Below are 12,463 nucleotides of genomic sequence, written 5' to 3'. Positions count from 1 at the left end.
CCCTCTGAAAATACAGTACTTTCAAATAGTAAGTACTTTCAAATAATCCCAATAGAAGTAGTTGATTCGGGCCACATTATTTGAAAATACTTATTTTCTCTGTATTTAAGTATTTAAATAACAAATGATCAAATACACATGTATTTTAACCCAGGCCTGGTATTTAGTCTTTCCATGCTCAAAATATCAGTGACTTTACGCCTCGAAAGGAACTTAGAGTAGAGGATTTAGGAAGAGCTTGATAGCGTTTGCCATCAACTGATTTCTGCTATCTCACCCCACACTGAAATTGTGTGAAAAATCAATGAAATTTGTTGTTTCTGGGAAATTACACCTAAAAGGCCATTTTCCATCTGCTTTCCCGTACTGCCCTCTAGTGGGTGACCGAAGCCCTGTATGCTGCTCAGGAGTTGATACTTACGTCTTCCATTTTATTGCCCGTGGTCCATTCAACTACAAACGCAACCAAAACACTCCTCACCTCAGAGTGTTGCCTCTGTTTAAGAAGAACAATGCACTACCATTGCCATATACTGATATGATGTAGCTTGAAACATTACATATTAAGCAGTAAATAACTACACTCAGTGCCAATAAAATGTTATTCATTAATGTAGAATGCCATGTTGTCAAACACACTGTCATTATACTACTTTACTTGGACCTGCCTTGGAGAAGATGAGTATAAGCCATAATGGCACTGAAATGTTGAATATGTTCTAGTATTCCCATTGTAGAATGTATGTGTTCTCTGATTCTACAGCTGTGGCACACACGTATGTAAGATACTTTGTGCTGTGTATTGTCTTGAGTAAGAGGTACAATGCCAAAAGACTAAGCTCAGCTTGTGGTCAAAACATATGACGTGATCTTCATGGTTAGTCAGAGTATTGTATGCACAGAGATGGTAATATCATGGGCAGGTTGATTCACCTGTGAAGTCAGTGGAATAGTTTTGGTTTGTCTGTTGGCCTTTAATTAATAGTAATTGATGCTATTTTTGGCATGAAACACAATGACAATGTTGTGATATGATGCAATAACATTTTATATCGAATGTATCATTTTCACCTCTAATAAACACCTCAAATCTCAAGTCAATTCAGAATGGTCTCCCAATAATGTGTATATTTGGTCCTCCACCTGAAGGGGGTGCTCTCCAACTAGATATCTTCAATTTACCAGCTAGCAGTTCAGCGGTGTGCCGGTGGAGAGCAGAAGCAGGTGGGAAAGACCAACTACAAGAACATTTCAGATTAAATAGGTAAAATACTCCAGTAAACAATTTAACTGTTCAAACGTAGTCTGTAATATAACTATGCTTAACTACGTCAGACAAATAATAGACCTTGCTTTATAAAGCACGGAACTGCTGAACAAGTTAGCTTACACAGCTAGCATGATGAATCCCCCTTATCTCGCTGCTTCTTCGCATGGAACAATATGCTTTGAGAACTTGGAAGTTACGGTGAAGACATGTACCGTCTTTGGTAACCGTGTCACCTCACCTGCTCCATTTGTATGCAAACGTAACATTGTATCGTTTTGTCGTTCAGTCTGCTTCGTACGATAGCTACATAAGTGGTCACCTCTACTTCGGCTTGGGTGTTGTTGACCTATATGTCATAACTTCCAACCAGTGTAGACATTATTTGTCAATGTTCCAGCAAGTGTTAAAGTTCCATAACAATAAATACCAACCCTGGAAATGTACAATGGGTATTCTATTTTAGAATATTGCACACTCTACTTCATACAGACATAATATGCATATATCAACAATGACTATGCAATGTCAGATGCGGTATTAAAACAGCTGTTGCACTGTGTATGTATTTTGTCCATTTGCTCTCTATTCATCTGCCCAAAGGACATTTATTTAGCAAAAGGATTAGCTGTAACATCCTAGCTCCTGGCCATGGGTTCTCAGATCCAGCTCCCATTGCTGGTGAAGCGTTCATGATGCATCCTCCTGAACGGCCCTGGGTGTCCCCAGCCCCATGTCAGTAGGCAGCCTCTGCACTGGACCACTGTGGGGTCTCCTCCAGCTAGCCATGCCCTCCCTGGGGCGCCTCCTCCCCAGGGTCCATGCAGCTGACAGTGAGACGCCTGCCCCGGTACAGATCGGATCCCCTCCCCTCTGCCCAGCCTCGTGGGCAAGCCAGAGTTCCCAGACACTGGATGGGACCGCATCAAGGATCTCTTCGACAGGGAGTAAGTTATGACCGTGATGCCTCTCTCCTATTGTTTGTGGCTTAGTCAAGTAAACCCATGACCATCAGGGAGCACTCCCCATTGCTTATCAGTGCAGCGGATGAGTTTTCCAGCCTGCACTTAGTTTAGAAGGTTCCAGTTAGTTTAGAAGGTTCCAGAATTCTAGTGTAGCATAAGCATCCTTGCCTTACTGGGCTTTAAAAATGGTCTAAAAATTCTCTGTTTGATTTTAAAGTTTGTTTATACACCCCTTCCCTGTGTTCCCAGTGAAATGCAGAAGTATCCAGAAGAGCTCTCCAGCGTGGTGAAGAGTACCTTAGCTGCCGCCTTGGCTGGCATGATCTACGGAGGGCTGCCTGCCCCCTGGCACGCCAGGGAGAGGTTCATCCTGCTCCACCAGGCTGAGATATACCACAGCCGGGTGGAAGCTGTGGTGAGTGTCTGCGGTTGTGAATTAACAGCAGGCCACTACATACATAAATGCAATACGATGTCAATGCTTTTGTATACGTTTTCCCAAGTGCAGCGAAAGCACATTGTGTCTGTCTAATTCGTATTTTATGTTTGTCTTGTGTTGATGGAGGCTCTGTGTTGTCGTTGTTCTCCCCCAGCGTTCTGCCCATAACGCAGCCATCCGGGGCTTTGTGAGGTACGGCTGGAGGTGGAGCTGGAGAGTGGCAGCCTTCGTCACATTATTCCAGTAAACAATGACTACATGACTATGGGACTCTTTCCTCTGTGGCCACTATATTAGTTTGTTCTCCTGTGCTGATTAACATTGGTTGATTCTCTTTCTCTTTCTCTCTGTGTGTGTGTGTGTGTGTGTGTGTGTGTGTGTGTGTGTGTTCTGTGAGCACAGGCCTGTCTGTGTGCAGAGACAAGTATTCCCTTAGCCACTACGCAGCAGCAGGAGATGAGTTACTTCAAATGGAGAGGATGCCTCAATGTATTATACACACCCACACTTATTCAAGTACTTTACTGTAATAATTCATAAGACACAGAGTACCAGTCAAAAGTTTGGACACACCTACTTATTCAAGGGGTTTTCTTTATTTTTACTATTTTCTACATTGTAGAATAATAGTGAAGACATCAAAACTATTAAATAACACATATAGAATCATGTAGTAAACAAAAAAGTGTTAAACAAATAAAAATATATTATATATTTGAGATTCTTCAAAGTAGCCACCCTTTGCCTTGATGAAAGCTTTGCACACTCTTGTCATTCTCTCAACCAGCTTCATGAGGAATGCTTTTCCAATAGTCTTGAAGGAGTTCCCACATATGCCAAGCACTTGTTGGCTGCTTTTCCTTCACTGCGGTCCAACTCATCCAAAACCATCTCAATTGGGTTGAGGTCGGGTGATTGTGGAGGCCAGGTCATCTGATGCAGCACTCCATCACGCTCCTTCTTGGTCAAATAGCCCTTACACAGCCTGGAGGAATGTTGAGTCATTGTACTTTTGAAAAACAAATGATAGTCCCACTAAGCACAAACCAGATGGGATGGTGTATCGCTGCAGAATGCTGTGGTAGCCATGCTTGTTAAGTGTGCCTTGAATTCTAAATAAATCACCCGACAGTGTCACCAGCAAAGCACACTATCAAACCTCCTCCATGCTTCATGGCGGGAACAACAAATGGGGCAATCATTTGTTCACCTGCTCTGCTTCTCACAAAGACATGGCGGTTGGAACCAAAAATCTCACATTTTCCACCGGTCTAATGTCCATTGCTCATGTTTCTTGGCCCAAGCAACTCTCTTCTTATTATTGTTGTCCTTTAGTAGTGGTTTCTTTGTAGAAATTCGACCATGAATGCCTGATTCACGCAGTCTCCTCTGAACAGTTGATGTTGAGATGTGTCTGTTACTTAAACTCTGTGAAGCATTTATTTGGGCTGCAATTTCTGAGGCTGGTAACTCTAATGAACTTATCCTCTGCAGCAGAGGTAACTCTGGGTCTTCCTTTCCTGTGGCGGTCCTCATGAGAGCCATTTTCATCATAGTGCTTGATGGTTTTTGCGACTGCACTTTAAGAAACTTTTGAAGTTCTTGAAATTTTCCGGATTGACTCACTTTCATGTCTTAAAGTAATGATGGACTGTTGTTTCACTTTGCTTATTTGAGCTGTTCTTGACATAATATGGACTTGGTCTTTTACCAAATAAGGCTATCTTCTGTATACAAGCCCTACCTTGTCACAACACAATTGATTGGCTCAAACGCATTAAGAAGGAAATTCCACAGATTAACTTAAGGCACACCTGTTAATTGAAATGCATTCCAGGTGACTACCTCATGAAGCTGGTTGAGAGAATGCCAAGAGTGTGCAAAGCTGTCATCAAGGCAAAGGGTGGCTACTTTGAATAATCTCAAATACAAAATATATTTTTGATTTGTTTAACACTTTTTTGGTTACTACATGATTCCATATGTGTTATTTCATAGTTTCGATGTCTTCACTATTATTCTACAATGTAAACAATAGTAAAAATATAGAAAAGCCCTTGAATGAGTAGGTGTCAACTTTTGACTGGTACTGTATATATTGCCTTCGGAAAGTATTCAGACCCCTTGACTTTTCCACATTTTGTTAGGTTACAGCCTTATTCTAAAATGTATTAAATGTTTTTTTTTTCCCTCATCAATCTGCACACAATAACCCATAATGACAAAGCAAAACCAGAAACATCACATTTACATAAGTATTCAGACATTTTACTGAGTACTTTGTTGAAGCACCTTTGGAAGCAATTACAGCCTTGAGTCTTCTTGGGTATGATGCTACAAGCTTGGCACACCTGTATTTGGGAAGTTCTGTCAGGTTGGATGGGGAACGTTGCTGCACAGCTATTTTCAGGTCTCTCCAGAGTAGAGGTCGACCGATTAATCGGAATGGCCGATTTCAAGTTTTCATAACAATCGGTAATCGGTATTTTTGAACACCGATTGTGGCCGATTTTTTTTAGAAATAATAATATTACTTTTTTTTCTTTTACACCTTTATTTAACTAGGCAAGTCCGTTAAGAACACATTCTTATTTTCAATGACAGCCTAGGATCGGTGGGTTAACTGCCTTGTTCAGGGGCAGAACGACAGATTTTTACCTTGTCAGCTCGGGGATTCGTTTTTGCAACCTTCCGGTTACTAGTCCAACGCTCTAACCACCTGCCTTACATTGCACTCCACGAGGAGCCTGCGTGGCAGGCTGACTACCTGTTACGCGAGGGCAGCAAGAATCCAAGGTAAGTTGCTAGCTAGCATTAAACTTATCTCATAAAAAACAATCAATCTTAACATAATCACTAGTTAACTACACATGGCTGATGATATTACTAGTTTATCTTTAATCGATGCGGTGCTTGTTCATTTCTCATCGAATCACAGCCTACTTCGCCAAACGGGTGATGATTTAACAAGCACATTCGCGAAAAAAAGCACTGTCGTTGCACCAATGTGTACCTAACCATAAACATCAATGCCTTTCTTTAAAATCAATACACGAATATATATTTTTAAACCTGTATATTTAGTTAATATTGCCTGCTAACATGAATTTCTTATAACTAGGGAAATTGTGTCACTTATCTTACGTTCCGTGCAAGCAGTCAGGGTATATGCAGCTTTTTGGGCCACTTGGCTCGTTGCGAACTGTGTGAAGTCCATTTATTCCTAACAAAGACTGTAATTAATTTGCCAGAATTGTACATAATTATGACATAACATTGAAGGTTGTGCAATGTAACAGGAATATTTAGATTTAGGGATGCCATCCGTTAGATAAAATACGGAACGGTTCCGTATTTCACTGAAAGAATAAACGTTTTGTTTTCGAAATGATAGTTTCCAGATTCGACCATATTAATGACCAAAGGCTCATATTACTGTGTGTTATTATGTTATAATTAAGTCTATTATTTGATAGAGCAGTCTGACTGAGTGATGGTAGGCAGCAGCATGCTCGTAAGCATTCATTTAAACAGCACTTTCGTGCGTTTGCCAGCAGCTCTTCGCTGTGCTTCAAGCATCGGCTTGAAGTCATAAACGGCTCAATCAACTCCCGAGATTAGGTTGGTGTAACCGATGTGAAATGGCTAGCTATTTAGCGGGGTGCGCGCTAATAGCGTTTCAAACGTCACTTGCTCTGAGACTTGGAGTAGTTGTTCCCCTTGCTCTGCAAGGGCCGCGGCTTTTATGGAGCGATGGGTAACGATGCTTCAAGGGTGGCTGTTGTCGATGTGTTCCTGTTTCGAGCCAAGGTAGGGGCGAAGAGAGAGACGGAAGCTATACTGTTACACTGGCAATACTAAAGTGCCTATAAGAACATCCAATAGTCAAAGGTATATGAAATACAAATGGTATAGAGAGAAATAGTCCTATAATTCCTATAATAGTCCTATAATTCCTATACAACCTAAAACTTCTTACCTGGGAATATTGAAGACTCATGTTACAAGGAACCACCAGCTTTCATATGTTCTGAGCCATGAACTTAAACGTTAGCTTTTTTATATGGCACATATTACACTTTTACTTTCTTCTCCAACACTTTGTTGTTGCATTATTTAAACAAAATTTAACATGTTTCATTATTTATTTGAGGCTAACTTGATTTTATTGATGTTTATATTAAGTTAAAATAAGTGTTCATTCAGTATTGTTGTAATTGTCATTATTACAAATAAAAAAAATCGGGCGATTAATCGGTATCTGATTTTTTTTGGTCCTCAAATAATCGGTATCGGCGTTGAAAAATCATAATCGGTCGACCTCTACTCCAGAGATGTTAGATCGGGTTCAAGTCCGGGCTCTGTCTGGGACATTGAGACTTGTCCCGAAGCCACTCCTGCATTGTCTTCAAATCAAATTTTATTCGTCACGTGCGCTGAATACAACAGGTGTAGACCTTACAGTGAAATGCTTACTTGCGAGCCCATAACCAATAATGCAGTTTAAAAAAAAATACAGTTAAGAATAATAAATAAAAGTAAGGGTAGGAGTAGGCAGTGGGGAGACCGGGGTAGGTCAGGGGAGACCACAATTATGAAGTGGAACGAAATTTATTGGATATTTCAAACTTTTTTAACAAATAAAAAACTGAAAAATTGGGCGTGCAAAATTATTTAGCCCCTTTACTTTCAGTTCAGCAAACTCTCTCCAGAAGTTCAGTGAGGATCTCTGAATGATCCAATGTTGACCTAAATGACTAATGATGATAAATAGAATCCACCTGTGTGTAATCAAGTCTCCGTATAAATGCACCTGCTCTGTGATAGTCTCAGAGGTCTGTTTAAAGCGCAGAGAGCATCATGAAGAACAAGGAACACACCAGGCAGGTCCGAGATACTGTTGTGGAGAAGTTTAAAGCTGGATTTGGATACAAAAAGATTTCCCAAGCTTTAAACATCCCAAGGAGCACTGTGCAAGCGATAATATTGAAATGGAAGGAGTATCAGACCACTGCAAATCTACGAAGACCCGGCCGTCCCTCTAAACTTTCAGCTCATACAAGGAGAAGACTGATCAGAGATGCAGCCAAGAGGCCCATGATCACTCTGGATGAACTGCAGAGATCTACAGCTGAGGTGGGAGACTCTGTCCATAGGACAACAATCAGTCGTATACTGCACAAATCTGGCCTTTATGGAAGTGTGGCAAGAAGAAAGCCATTTCTTAAAGATATCCATAAAAAGTGTCGTTTAAAGTTTGCCACTAGCCACCTGGGAGACACACCAAACATGTGGAAGAAGCTGCTCTGGTCAGATTAAACCAAAATCAAACTTTTTGGCAACAATGCAAAACGTTATGTTTGGCGTAAAAGCAACACAGCTCATCACCCTGAACACACCATCCCCACTGTCAAACATGGTGGTGGCAGCATCATGGTTTGGGCCTGCTTTTCTTCAGCAGGGGCAGGGAAGATGGTTCAAATTGATGGGAAGATGGATGGAGCCAAATACAGGACCATTCTGGAAGAAAACCTGATGGAGTCTGCAAAAGACCTGAGACTGGGACGGAGATTTGTCTTCCAACAAGACAATGATCCAAAACATAAAGCAAAATCTACAATGGAATGGTTCACAAATAAACATATCCAGGTGTTAGAATGGCCAAGTCAAAGTCCAGACCTGAATCCAATCGAGAATCTGTGGAAAGAACTGAAAACTGCTGTTCACAAACGCTCTCCATCCAACCTCACTGAGCTCGAGCTGTTTTGCAAGGAGGAATGGGCAAAAATGTCAGTCTCTCGATGTGCAAAACTGATAGACATACCCCAAGCGACTTACAGCTGTAATCGCAGCAAAAGGTGGCGCTGCAAAGTATTAACTTAAGGGGGCTGAATAATTTTGCACGCCCAATTTTTCAGTTTTTATTTGTTAAAAGAGTTTGAAATATCCAATAAATTTCGTTCCACTTCATGATTGTGTCCCACTCGTTGTTGATTCTTAACAAAAAATTACAGTTTTATATCTTTATGTTTGAAGCCTGAAATGTGGGAAAAGGTCAAAGTTCAAGGGGGCTGAATACTTTCGCAAGGCACTGTATGTAAATAAGGTATTTCTGTTTTTTAATACATTTGCACAAAAAAAGCTATTTTTGCTTTGTCATTATGGGGTATTGTGTGTAGATTGCTGAGGATATTTATTTATTTAATCCACTTTAGAATAAGGCTGTAATGTAAATGTGGGAAAAGTCAAGGGGTCTGAATACTTTCTGAAGGTACTGTATATGAGTCTTGTGATTTAGGAAAATGTCATTATGATAGTGTTTTAGTATAAATGGGTCCTAGTGAAATAATTGTTGGTGTGTGTGTGTGTGTGTGTGTGTGTGTATATATATATTAGTAGTTAATAATATCATTTATTAGATAAGAAAACGCTAATAATGAATATACTTTTCCTACAGTGCCTTCAGAAAGTATTCATACCCCTTGACTTATTCTACATGTTGTGTTACAGCCTGAATTGAAAATGGATTAAATAAATAAATATCCTCAGCAATCTACACACAATACCCCATAATGACAAAGCAAAAATAGCTTGGCACCCATCTACACACAATAAATACCCCATAATGGAAAAAGTGAAAACATGTTTTAAGATATTTCAGCAAATTTGTTGAAAATGAAAAACATCTAATTTACATAAGTATTCACACCCATTTGCTATGACACTCCAAATTGAGCTCAGATGCATACAATTTCCTTTGATCATCCTTGACATGTCACTACAACTTGATTGGAGTCCACCTGTGGCCAATTCAATTGTTTGGACGTGATTTAGAAAGAAACACACTTGTCTATATAAAGTCCCACAGTTGACAGTGCATAACAGTAAATCTTCGAGAGAGAATTGTGAGGAGGCATATATCTGGAGAAGGGTATAAAAAAAAATCGAGCGTGTTGAACATTTCCAAGAGCACAGCGGTCTCCATCATTGGGAAATCTGGGCTTTATGGGAGAGTGGCCAGACGGAAGCCACTCCTGAGAAAAAGGCACATGACAGCACGCCTGGAGTTTGCGAAAAGGCACTTGAAAGATTTGGAGCGTAAGGCAAAATATTCTGTGGTCTGATGATTTGGCCTGAATGGAAAGCACTATGTCTGGAGAAAACCAGGCACAGCTTATCACCCATTTAACACCGTCCCTACCGTGAAGCATGGTAGTGGCAGCATCATGCTATGGGGATGCTTTTCAGCGGCATGGACTGGGAGACTGGTAAGAACAGAGGGAGCAATTAATGGAGACAAATACAGGCAAATCATTAATGACAACCTGCTTCATTGCAAACAACCTTAGACTGGGGAAAAGACAGCCAAAGCAACGCTGGAATGGCTTCAGAACAAGACTGAAAGTCCTTGAGTGGCCCAGACTTGAATCCCATTGAAAATCTGTGGAAATACACCACCGCTCCCCATCTAACTTAACAGAGGTTGAAAAAATCTGCAAGGAAGAATGGGAGAAAATCCCCAAATCTAGATGTGCAAAGCTGATCCAGACATACCCAACACGACTCAAAGCTGTAATCCCCACCAAAGGTGCTTCTACAAAGTATTGACACGAGTGTGAATACTTTTCTGTATTTCATTTAAAACATTTGCTAATTTCTAAAAACATGTTTTCACTTTATCATTATGGGGCATTGTGTTCAGATGGGTGAGAATTGTTTCTTTTGAATTCAGGCTGTATCACAACAATGTGGAATAAGTCAAGGGTATGAATACTTTCTGAAGGCACTTGGTAAGTGTGATTTTGTGAGTATGACATTCCTGCCTGTGTGGGTTTGAGCAGCTGTGACAGGAGGCCTATTCAGGCTGAACCTGGGTCTCGGGGGACTGGTGGCAGGCACGGCCATAGGAGTAACCATGGGGTGAGATGATATAAGGGTTTTCAGTGGCAAAATAACGGACTGGTTTTGAACAAAGTGGTTACCTGGACTAATAGTGTTTACAGTGGAGAAGAGGTTTGAGGAGCAGTTTGAGGGAGCCAGATACTGCAGGGTAAAAAATGAACTATGAAGCCTGAAGAATGTGAGAAGAAAGTCTCTGGCTGCCAGCTGCGCCCCCTCCCTGCAACCCCTCTGCTACCCAGCTGCCCTCCCCCTAGCCATGCGCTGGGTGCCAGAGGGACTCATGTGCGTTGCAGAGGGTTGTGTTTTGGGCAGTAGAGCAGGGACGGAGGCCAAGGCAGCAGCTGCCCCTCTATTTTTACCAACCCATTGTTACGCCAGCGTTTCATCTCCATCCAGCCCCCTCTATCTCTGCTGCACTAGTCCCTTCTCTCCTCTCCTCTTCACCTGTCTTCTCCATCCTTTTCCTCTCCTGCCTCTCTTCCCCCTTTTGATTTGTATGTATATCTAATGTGTCAGTGAAGGTTTTTAGTGTAGTAATGGACTGGTTGTATGTGATCCAACATCCATGTTGCTGTGTCTCCAGAGCGAAGCAGAGCGCTGTCCATGTCTGCCTCAGTGCCCAGCCACCTGGACTGTGTGTTTGATGTGTGCAAACAGTCCCGGGAGCACCCACAGCCGCAGCCAGGTGTAACGTGGGTGTGGGGGGATGAAAGCAGGCAGCTAATCAGATAACGCATCACGCTCCAAATGTCTGCCCCTACCTCCTTCATAGTCCTGACACATGGATGAGGTGATGGGGGCGGGGCGGGTTACTAAGTGAGTGATAGCCACCACAGCTCTTCATGCTAAGCTGAGTTTAGGAGGGTTGGAATGAGAGGTGTAGTCGATAACAGGAAATGCTCAGAGAGGCAGCAACATGGCGTCCATCTCTGAAGTTGGCCAAACTCTCTGTATTGTATAACAGTCTGAGAGTAAGTGACAGCCACAGTGACAGAATTTAATGTGACGCAGAACATTGACATGTTGGAATGAAGGTGATGTCAGCTCGGCTCATGTCATCTCTTGTCAGGGTGCCGGCAGGAGCTCTGATCATCGCCATGCAGGGATTGGCTGGAGCTCTGATCATCGCCATGCAGGGATTGGCTGGAGCTCTGATCATCGCCATGCAGGGATTGGCAGGAGAAACGGTCTGGGAGAGGAGGAGGAGGAGGAGGGAGCGCAGAGATCTGTATGAACTACAACTGGCAGAATGGTATATTCCATGGGCATCAAAACAAACACACACACTTTTTTACTCCAAGTATTCACTCACTTTTTCCAACGCCCTCAAGGAGTGCCCGTTTGCAGTTGATGGATGACCTGATTGGTGATTTGAGCAGCAGTGGGCGGACCCAGGATGTAGACAAGGACCAATCATAGCCATCCTCACAGACAGACAATGGTGGGTGGGACTTTCCTCACCCCTGAGGACATACTGTTGTTTCTGTTGATGTTGACTACTCTATTCTGTTTACTTCTGTTGAATGGAAAAGGAGACCTACTTATTCAGTCAACAAAATATGTATTGATGCTGTATTATGATTTATACTGTAAATGTGATTGCTTTGTCTGGAACTTTTAAATGATTTCCAACATGTTTAATATAAATGGCAATAATGACACAATATCTTCAGGTCTGAAATTCACTGCATTAGTCATGACGTGTGTGAAGTACATGAGGCTGAGAGCCAGTGGGTCTGAAGTTGTGGTCCCATTATTCAGAAGAACTTTGAGGAAAAGCACTACATTTTAGTCATTTAGCTAGACGCTCTTATCCAGAGCAACTTAGGGTTGTGTCTTGCTCAAGCTCACATCAACAGATTTTTCACTTAGTCAGCTCGGGATTCAAAC

General features: G+C 41.8%; 1 long non-coding RNA gene and 1 pseudogene across 2 annotated transcripts; both read left to right on the top strand.

Moving 5' to 3' along the window:
* Positions 1-1,285: 1,285 nt before the first annotated feature.
* On the top strand, positions 1,286-4,670 carry LOC106575316 (complex I assembly factor TIMMDC1, mitochondrial-like; annotated as a pseudogene). Its single transcript, XR_014381091.1, has 3 exons — positions 1,286-2,214; positions 2,482-2,647; positions 2,826-4,670. The product of XR_014381091.1 is annotated as a complex I assembly factor TIMMDC1, mitochondrial-like (transcript).
* A 4,614-nt stretch (positions 4,671-9,284) lies between these two features.
* LOC123723815 (uncharacterized) lies at positions 9,285-12,239 on the top strand. Its single transcript, XR_006759987.2, has 2 exons — positions 9,285-11,825; positions 11,905-12,239. It is a non-coding gene; the product is annotated as an uncharacterized LOC123723815 (long non-coding RNA).
* The last annotated feature ends 224 nt before the right edge of the window (positions 12,240-12,463 follow it).

The sequence above is a fragment of the Salmo salar genome, chromosome 17 (assembly GCF_965601325.2).
Source record: "Salmo salar chromosome 17, fSalSal1, whole genome shotgun sequence".
In the NCBI taxonomy this organism is placed as follows: Eukaryota; Metazoa; Chordata; class Actinopteri; order Salmoniformes; family Salmonidae; genus Salmo; species Salmo salar.
Note: the sequence above shows the minus strand (reverse complement) of the source record. Positions and strands in the feature narration are given on the sequence as shown.